The sequence below is a fragment of the Leptopilina boulardi genome, unplaced genomic scaffold (genome assembly GCF_019393585.1).
Source record: "Leptopilina boulardi isolate dan_hultmark-lab unplaced genomic scaffold, ZJU_Lbou_2.1 LbouV2_131, whole genome shotgun sequence".
Lineage (NCBI taxonomy): Eukaryota > Metazoa > Arthropoda > Insecta > Hymenoptera > Figitidae > Leptopilina > Leptopilina boulardi.
Genome location: NW_026137676.1, coordinates 576,698 through 587,136, shown reverse-complemented (window position 1 = coordinate 587,136; position 10,439 = coordinate 576,698). Strand labels below are relative to the sequence as shown.

General features: G+C 32.3%; 1 long non-coding RNA gene across 3 annotated transcripts; it reads right to left on the bottom strand.

The window, feature by feature from the left end:
• Positions 1–377: 377 nt before the first annotated feature.
• Positions 378–9,753, bottom strand: LOC127291322 (uncharacterized). Of its 3 annotated transcripts, none has more exons than XR_007844590.1 (3): positions 9,643–9,753; positions 8,648–8,691; positions 378–467 (listed from the first exon to the last, which is right to left on the bottom strand). It is a non-coding gene; the product is annotated as an uncharacterized LOC127291322 (long non-coding RNA). The 3 variants fall into 3 exon arrangements; XR_007844589.1 differs by lacking the exon at positions 378–467 and adding an exon at positions 3,201–3,290; XR_007844588.1 differs by lacking the exon at positions 378–467 and adding an exon at positions 5,708–5,797.
• Between the last annotated feature and the right edge of the window lie 686 nt (positions 9,754–10,439).

Here is a 10,439-nt window from a genome sequence, read left to right as displayed (position 1 = left end):
GTTCAATGAAATTATATCTGTATTTACACTGTTGCTGTCTTTAGAAAGGGAGATATCCATCGCAAGCGATGAGACTCTATTTTCGGCAGCTCGTGAAGTGTTAGCTACATCTATAATTTCGTAAAAGAACAGTTAAACTCTACACAAACCAATTACTATTCCATTCTATAATCTGGATAATGATTCAATTCAACCTTTCACACTGTAACAAAAGCAACGAGTCAATTTAATTACGAATATTGCTAGCTAATTTTTCAAAAGGAGAAGATATTCTAATTCTTGTGAAATCACACTGTTCAACACAACAGCCCTGTTTGTTCAATAAAATTATATCTGTATTTGACACTGTTGTTGTCTTTAGAAAGTGAGATATCCATCGCAATCGATGAGACTCTATTTTCGGCAGCTTGTGAAGTGTTAGCTACATGTATAATTTCGTAAAGGAACATTTAAACTCTACACAAACCCTTTACTATTCAATTCTATAAACTGGTTAGTGATTCAAATCAACCTTTTACACTGTAACTAATGCAACGAGTAAATTTAATTACGAATATTGCTAGCTAATTTTTCAAAAGGAGAAGATGTTCTAATTCTTGTAAAATCACACTGTTCAATACAACAGCCCTGTTCGTTCAATAAAATTATATCTGTATTTGACACTGTTGCTGTCTTTAGAAAGTGAGATATCCATCGCAAGCGATGAGACTCTATTTTCGGCAGCTTGTGAAGTGTTAGCTACATCTATAATTTCGTAAAAGAACAGTTAAACTCTACACAAACCAATTACTATTCCATTCTATAATCTGGTTAATGATTCAAATCATCCTTTCACACTGTAACTAAAGCAACGAGTAAATTTAATTACGAAAATTGCTAGGTAATTTTTCAAAAGGAGAACATGTTCTAATTATTTTCAAATCACACTGTTCTACACAACAGCCCTCTTCGTTCAATGAAATTATATCTGTATTTGACACTGTTGCTGTCTTTATAAAGTGAGATATCCATCGCAATCGATGAGACTCTATTTTCGGCAGCTTGTGAAGTGTTAGTTACATGTATAATTTCGTAAAGGAACAGTTAGACTATAATCTGGTTAGTGATTCAAGTCAACCTTTCACACTATAACTAAAGCAATGAGTAAATTTAATTCCAAAAATTGATAGCTAATTTTTCATATTTAAAAGATGTTCAAATTATGTTGCAATCACACTGTTCAACACATCAGCCCTGTTTGTTCAATAAAATTATATCTGTATTTGACACTGTTGCTGTCTTTAGAAAGTGAGATATCCATCGCAATCGATGAGACTCTATTTTCGGCAGCTTGTGAAGTGTTAGCTACATCTGTAATTTCGTAAAAGAACAGTTAAACTCTACACAAACCAATTACTATTCCATTCTATAATCTGGATAATGATTCAAATCAACCTTTCACACTGTAACAAAAGCAACGAGTCAATTTAATTACGAATATTGCTAGCTAATTTTTCAAAAGGAGAAGATGTTCTAATTCTTGTGAAATCACACTGTTCAACACAACAGCCCTGTTTGTTCAATAAAATTATATCTGTATTTGACACTGTTGTTGTCTCTAGAAAGGGAGATATCCATCGCAATCGAAGAGACTCTATTTTCGGCAGCTTGTGAAGTGTTAGCTACATGTATAATTTCGTAAAGGAACATTTAAACTCTACACAAACCCTTTACTATTCAATTCTATAAACTGGTTAGTGATTCAAATCAACCTTTTACACTGTAACTAAAGCAACGAGTAAATTTAATTACGAAAATTGCTAGCTAATTTTTCAAAAGGAGAAGATGTTCTAATTCTTGTAAAATCACACTTTTCAACACAACAGCCCTGTTCGTTCAATAAAATTATATCTGTATTTGACACTGTTGCTGTCTTTAGAAAGTGAGATATCCATCGCAAGCGATGAGACTCTATTTTCGGCAGCTTGTGAAGTGTTAGCTACATGTATAATTTCGTAAAGGAACATTTAAACTCTACACAAACCCTTTACTATTCAATTCTATAAACTGGTTAGTGATTCAAATCAACCTTTTACACTGTAACTAAAGCAACGAGTAAATTTAATTACGAAAATTGCTAGCTAATTTTTCAAAAGGAGAAGATGTTCTAATTCTTGTAAAATCACTCTTTTCAACACAACAGCCCTGTTCGTTCAATAAAATTATATCTGTATTTGACACTGTTGCTGTCTTTAGAAAGTGAGATATCCATCGCAATCGATGAGACTCTATTTTCGGCAGCTTGTGAAGTGTTAGCTACATGTATAATTTCGTAAAGGAACAGTTAAACTGTACACAAAACCTTTACTATTCAATTCTATAAACTGGTTAATGATTCAAATCAACCTTTCACACTGTACCTAAAGCAACGAGTAAATTTAATTACGAAAATTGCTAGCTAATTTTTCAAAAGGAGAACATGTTCTACTTCTTGTAAAATCACATTGTTCAGCACAATAGCCCTGTTCGTTCAATGAAATTATATCTGTATTTACACTGTTGCTGTCTTTAGAAAGGGAGATATCCATCGCAAGCGATGAGACTCTATTTTCGGCAGCTCGTGAAGTGTTAGCTACATCTGTAATTTCGTAAAAGAACAGTTAAACTCTACACAAACCAATTACTATTCCATTCTATAATCTGGTTAATGATTCAAATCATCCATTCACACTGTAACTAAAGCAACGAGTAAATTTAATTACGAAAATTGCTAGCTAATTTTTCAAAAGGAGAACATGTTCTACTTCTTGTAAAATCACATTGTTCAGCACAATAGCCCTGTTCGTTCAATGAAATTATATCTGTATTTACACTGTTGCTGTCTTTAGAAAGGGAGATATCCATCGCAAGCGATGAGACTCTATTTTCGGCAGCTCGTGAAGTGTTAGCTACATCTATAATTTCGTAAAAGAACAGTTAAACTCTACACAAACCAATTACTATTCCATTCTATAATCTGGATAATGATTCAATTCAACCTTTCACACTGTAACAAAAGCAACGAGTCAATTTAATTACGAATATTGCTAGCTAATTTTTCAAAAGGAGAAGATATTCTAATTCTTGTGAAATCACACTGTTCAACACAACAGCCCTGTTTGTTCAATAAAATTATATCTGTATTTGACACTGTTGTTGTCTTTAGAAAGTGAGATATCCATCGCAATCGATGAGACTCTATTTTCGGCAGCTTGTGAAGTGTTAGCTACATGTATAATTTCGTAAAGGAACATTTAAACTCTACACAAACCCTTTACTATTCAATTCTATAAACTGGTTAGTGATTCAAATCAACCTTTTACACTGTAACTAATGCAACGAGTAAATTTAATTACGAATATTGCTAGCTAATTTTTCAAAAGGAGAAGATGTTCTAATTCTTGTAAAATCACACTGTTCAATACAACAGCCCTGTTCGTTCAATAAAATTATATCTGTATTTGACACTGTTGCTGTCTTTAGAAAGTGAGATATCCATCGCAAGCGATGAGACTCTATTTTCGGCAGCTTGTGAAGTGTTAGCTACATCTATAATTTCGTAAAAGAACAGTTAAACTCTACACAAACCAATTACTATTCCATTCTATAATCTGGTTAATGATTCAAATCATCCTTTCACACTGTAACTAAAGCAACGAGTAAATTTAATTACGAAAATTGCTAGGTAATTTTTCAAAAGGAGAACATGTTCTAATTATTTTCAAATCACACTGTTCTACACAACAGCCCTCTTCGTTCAATGAAATTATATCTGTATTTGACACTGTTGCTGTCTTTATAAAGTGAGATATCCATCGCAATCGATGAGACTCTATTTTCGGCAGCTTGTGAAGTGTTAGTTACATGTATAATTTCGTAAAGGAACAGTTAGACTATAATCTGGTTAGTGATTCAAGTCAACCTTTCACACTATAACTAAAGCAATGAGTAAATTTAATTCCAAAAATTGATAGCTAATTTTTCATATTTAAAAGATGTTCAAATTATGTTGCAATCACACTGTTCAACACATCAGCCCTGTTTGTTCAATAAAATTATATCTGTATTTGACACTGTTGCTGTCTTTAGAAAGTGAGATATCCATCGCAATCGATGAGACTCTATTTTCGGCAGCTTGTGAAGTGTTAGCTACATCTGTAATTTCGTAAAAGAACAGTTAAACTCTACACAAACCAATTACTATTCCATTCTATAATCTGGATAATGATTCAAATCAACCTTTCACACTGTAACAAAAGCAACGAGTCAATTTAATTACGAATATTGCTAGCTAATTTTTCAAAAGGAGAAGATGTTCTAATTCTTGTGAAATCACACTGTTCAACACAACAGCCCTGTTTGTTCAATAAAATTATATCTGTATTTGACACTGTTGTTGTCTCTAGAAAGGGAGATATCCATCGCAATCGAAGAGACTCTATTTTCGGCAGCTTGTGAAGTGTTAGCTACATGTATAATTTCGTAAAGGAACATTTAAACTCTACACAAACCCTTTACTATTCAATTCTATAAACTGGTTAGTGATTCAAATCAACCTTTTACACTGTAACTAAAGCAACGAGTAAATTTAATTACGAAAATTGCTAGCTAATTTTTCAAAAGGAGAAGATGTTCTAATTCTTGTAAAATCACACTTTTCAACACAACAGCCCTGTTCGTTCAATAAAATTATATCTGTATTTGACACTGTTGCTGTCTTTAGAAAGTGAGATATCCATCGCAAGCGATGAGACTCTATTTTCGGCAGCTTGTGAAGTGTTAGCTACATGTATAATTTCGTAAAGGAACATTTAAACTCTACACAAACCCTTTACTATTCAATTCTATAAACTGGTTAGTGATTCAAATCAACCTTTTACACTGTAACTAAAGCAACGAGTAAATTTAATTACGAAAATTGCTAGCTAATTTTTCAAAAGGAGAAGATGTTCTAATTCTTGTAAAATCACTCTTTTCAACACAACAGCCCTGTTCGTTCAATAAAATTATATCTGTATTTGACACTGTTGCTGTCTTTAGAAAGTGAGATATCCATCGCAATCGATGAGACTCTATTTTCGGCAGCTTGTGAAGTGTTAGCTACATGTATAATTTCGTAAAGGAACAGTTAAACTGTACACAAAACCTTTACTATTCAATTCTATAAACTGGTTAATGATTCAAATCAACCTTTCACACTGTACCTAAAGCAACGAGTAAATTTAATTACGAAAATTGCTAGCTAATTTTTCAAAAGGAGAATACGTTCTAATTCTTGTAAAATCACACTGTTCAACAAAACAGCCCTGTTCGTTCAATGAAATTATATCTGTATTTACACTGTTGCTGTCTTTAGAAAGGGAGATATCCATCGCAAGCGATGAGACTCTATTTTCGGCAGCTTGTGAAGTGTTAGCTACATCTATAATTTCGTAAAAGAACAGTTAAACTCTACACAAACCAATTACTATTCCATTCTATAATCTGGATAATGATTCAAATCAACCTTTCACACTGTAACAAAAGCAACGTGTCAATTTAATTACGAATATTGCTAGCTAATTTTTCAAAAGGAGAAGATGTTCTAATTCTTGTGAAATCACACTGTTCAACACAACAGCCCTGTTTGTTCAATAAAATTATATCTGTATTTGACACTGTTGTTGTCTTTAGAAAGTGAGATATCCATCGCAATCGATGAGACTCTATTTTCGGCAGCTTGTGAAGTGTTAGCTACATGTATAATTTCGTAAAGGAACATTTAAACTCTACACAAACCCTTTACTATTCAATTCTATAAACTGGTTAGTGATTCAAATCAACCTTTTACACTGTAACTAAAGCAACGAGTAAATTTAATTACGAAAATTGCTAGCTAATTTTTCAAAAGGAGAAGATGTTCTAATTCTTGTAAAATCACACTGTTCAACACAACAGCCCTGTTCGTTCAATAAAATTATATCTGTATTTGACACTGTTGCTGTCTTTAGAAAGTGAGATATCCATCGCAACCGATGAGACTCTATTTTCGGCAGCTTGTGAAGTGTTAGCTACATCTATAATTTCGTAAAGGAACAGTTAAACTCTACACAAACCTTATACTATTCAATTCTATAAACTGGTTAGTGATTCAAATCAACCTTTCACACTGTAACTAAAGCAACGAGTCAATTTAATTACGAATATTGCTAGCTAATTTTTCAAAAGGAGAAGATGTTCTAATTCTTGTAAAATCACACTGTTCAACACTACAGCCCTGTTCGTTCAATGAAATTATATCTGTATTTGACACTGTTGCTGTCTTTAGAAAGTGAGATATCCATCGCAACCGATGAGACTCTATTTTCGGCAGCTTGTGAAGTGTTAGCTACATCTGTAATTTCGTAAAAGAACAGTTAAACTCTACACAAACCAATTACTATTCCATTCTATAATCTGGTTAATGATTCAAATCATCCATTCACACTGTAACTAAAGCAACGAGTAAATTTAATTACGAAAATTGCTAGCTAATTTTTCAAAAGGAGAACATGTTCTACTTCTTGTAAAATCACATTGTTCAGCACAATAGCCCTGTTCGTTCAATGAAATTATATCTGTATTTACACTGTTGCTGTCTTTAGAAAGGGAGATATCCATCGCAAGCGATGAGACTCTATTTTCGGCAGCTTGTGAAGTGTTAGCTACATCTATAATTTCGTAAAAGAACAGTTAAACTCTACACAAACCAATTACTATTCCATTCTATAATCTGGATAATGATTCAATTCAACCTTTCACACTGTAACAAAAGCAACGAGTCAATTTAATTACGAATATTGCTAGCTAATTTTTCAAAAGGAGAAGATATTCTAATTCTTGTGAAATCACACTGTTCAACACAACAGCCCTGTTTGTTCAATAAAATTATATCTGTATTTGACACTGTTGTTGTCTCTAGAAAGGGAGATATCCATCGCAATCGAAGAGACTCTATTTTCGGCAGCTTGTGAAGTGTTAGCTACATGTATAATTTCGTAAAGGAACATTTAAACTCTACACAAACCCTTTACTATTCAATTCTATAAACTGGTTAGTGATTCAAATCAACCTTTTACACTGTAACTAAAGCAACGAGTAAATTTAATTACGAAAATTGCTAGCTAATTTTTCAAAAGGAGAAGATGTTCTAATTCTTGTAAAATCACACTGTTCAACACAACAGCCCTGTTCGTTCAATAAAATTATATCTGTATTTGACACTGTTGCTGTCTTTAGAAAGTGAGATATCCATCGCAACCGATGAGACTCTATTTTCGGCAGCTTGTGAAGTGTTAGCTACATCTATAATTTCGTAAAGGAAGAGTTAAACTCTACACAAACCCTATACTATTCAATTCTATAAACTGGTTAGTGATTCAAATCAACCTTTCACACTGTAACTAAAGCAACGAGTCAATTTAATTACGAATATTGCTAGCTAATTTTTCAAAAGGAGAAGATGTTCTAATTCTTGTGAAATCACACTGTTCAACACTACAGCCCTGTTCGTTCAATGAAATTATATCTGTATTTGACACTGTTGCTGTCTTTAGAAAGTGAGATATCCATCGCAACCGATGAGACTCTATTTTCGGCAGCTTGTGAAGTGTTAGCTACATCTGTAATTTCGTAAAAGAACAGTTAAACTCTACACAAACCAATTACTATTCCATTCTATAATCTGGTTAATGATTCAAATCATTTATTCACACTGTAACTAAAGCAACGAGTAAATTTAATTACGAAAATTGCTAGCTAATTTTTCAAAAGGAGAACATGTTCTACTTCTTGTAAAATCACATTGTTCAGCACAACAGCCCTGTTCGTTCAATGAAATTATATCTGTATTTACACTGTTGCTGTCTTTAGAAAGGGAGATATCCATCGCAAGCGATGAGACTCTATTTTCGGCAGCTTGTGAAGTGTTAGCTACATCTATAATTTCGTAAAAGAACAGTTAAACTCTACACAAACCAATTACTATTCCATTCTATAATCTGGATAATGATTCAAATCAACCTTTCACACTGTAACAAAAGCAACGAGTCAATTTAATTACGAATATTGCTAGCTAATTTTTCAAAAGGAGAAGATGTTCTAATTCTTGTGAAATCACACTGTTCAACACAACAGCCCTGTTTGTTCAATAAAATTATATCTGTATTTACACTGTTGCTGTCTTTAGAAAGGGAGATATCCATCGCAAGCGATGAGACTCTATTTTCGGCAGCTTGTGAAGTGTCAGCTACATCTATAATTTCGTAAAAGAACAGTTAAACTCTACACAAACCAATTACTATTCCATTCTATAATCTGGTTAATGATTCAAATCATCCTTTCACACTGTAACTAAAGCAACGAGTAAATTTAATTACGAAAATTGCTGGGTAATTTTTCAAAAGGAGAACATGTTCTAATTATTTTCAAATCACACTGTTCTACACAACAGCCCTCTTCGTTCAATGAAATTATATCTGTATTTGACACTGTTGCTGTCTTTATAAAGTGAGATATCCATCGCAATCGATGAGACTCTATTTTCGGCAGCTTGTGAAGTGTTAGTTACATGTATAATTTCATAAAGGAACAGTTAAACTGTACACAAAACCTTTACTATTCAATTCTATAATCTGGTTAATGATTCAAATCATCCTTTCACACTGTAACTAAAGCAACGAGTAAATTTAATTACGAAAATTGCTGGGTAATTTTTCAAAAGGAGAACATGTTCTAATTATTTTCAAATCACACTGTTCAGCACAACAGCCTTGTTCGTTCAATAAAATTATATCTGTATTTGACACTGTTGCTGTCTTTAGAAAGTGAGATATCCATCGCAAGCGATGAGACTCTATTTTCGGCAGCTTGTGAAGTGTTAGCTACATCTATAATTTCGTAAAAGAACAGTTAAACTCTACACAAACCAATTACTATTCCATTCTATAATCTGGATAATGATTCAAATCAACCTTACACACTGTAACAAAAGCAACGAGTCAATTTAATTACGAATATTGCTAGCTAATTTTTCAAAAGGAGAAGATGTTCTAATTCTTGTAAAATCACACTGTTCAACACAACAGCCCTGTTCGTTCAATAAAATTATATCTGTATTTGACACTGTTGCTGTCTTTAGAAAGTGAGATATCCAACGCAATCGATGAGACTCTATTTTCGGCAGCTTGTGAAGTGTTAGCTACATGTATAATTTCGTAAAGGAACAGTTAAACTGTACACAAAACCTTTACTATTCAATTCTATAATCTGAATAATGATTCAAATCAACCTTTCACACTGTAACTAAAGCAACGAGTAAATTTAATTACGAAAATTGCTAGCTAATTTTTCAAAAGGAGAACATGTTCTACTTCTTGTAAAATCACACTGTTCAGCACAACAGCCCTGTTCGTTCAATGAAATTATATCTGTATTTGTCACTGTTGCTGTCTTTAGAAAGTGAGATATCCATCGCAACTGATGAGACTTTATTTTCGGCAGCTTGAGAAGTGTTAGCTGCATGTATAATTTTGTAAAGGAACAGTTAAATTTTACACAAACCCATTACTATTCCATTTTATAATCTGGTTAATGATTCAAATCAACCTTTCACACTGTAACTAAAGCAATGAGTAAATTTAATTCCAAAAATTGATAGCTATTTTTTCATATTTAAAAGATGTTCAAATTATGTTGCAATCACACTGTTCAACACAACAGCCCTGTTTGTTCAATAAAATTATATCTGTATTTGACACTGTTGTTGTCTCTAGAAAGGGAGATATCCATCGCAATCGATGAGACTCTATTTTCGGCAGCTTGTGAAGTGTTAGCTACATGTACTTTTTCTTTTAAAATTCTTACTAACTCTGAATAAAAAATGGTTTTTTGATTTTTTCATTTTTAGACTAGTAAGTCGAATATTCCTGTTCGGTTATTTTATTTGTAACTATAAAATTTTTGAATTTTGGGTTCTTTTTATGTGTGTTTTTGACCTTTTCTAACTTACGTTTACATATGCGTAATACGTATGTATTTATTTGTATGTTATAAAGTGTGCACAGTCTAAGTTTTACCACCTTGTGCCCTTTTTTATAAGCATACTTAATTTTAAAATTTACTTACATAGCATATGCCGTTTTTACATCTCGATGGATATAAATACAAACGGGACGTTAGATGCACCAAAACTGAGACGTACAGGTTATGATTTATTTTAATACATTAATTATTATTTGTAATGATATAAAATTGATTATGAATGTTTATTTTTGCAAAATACGTGTAGTTTACTCAAATCATAATATTCTTTTTTTTTAATTTCGGGTTCTATTAACAGTTCAATTTCTTTGTAAATTTAATAAACGATTAATATTTATGTCTAAATTTAATAATAATAAAAA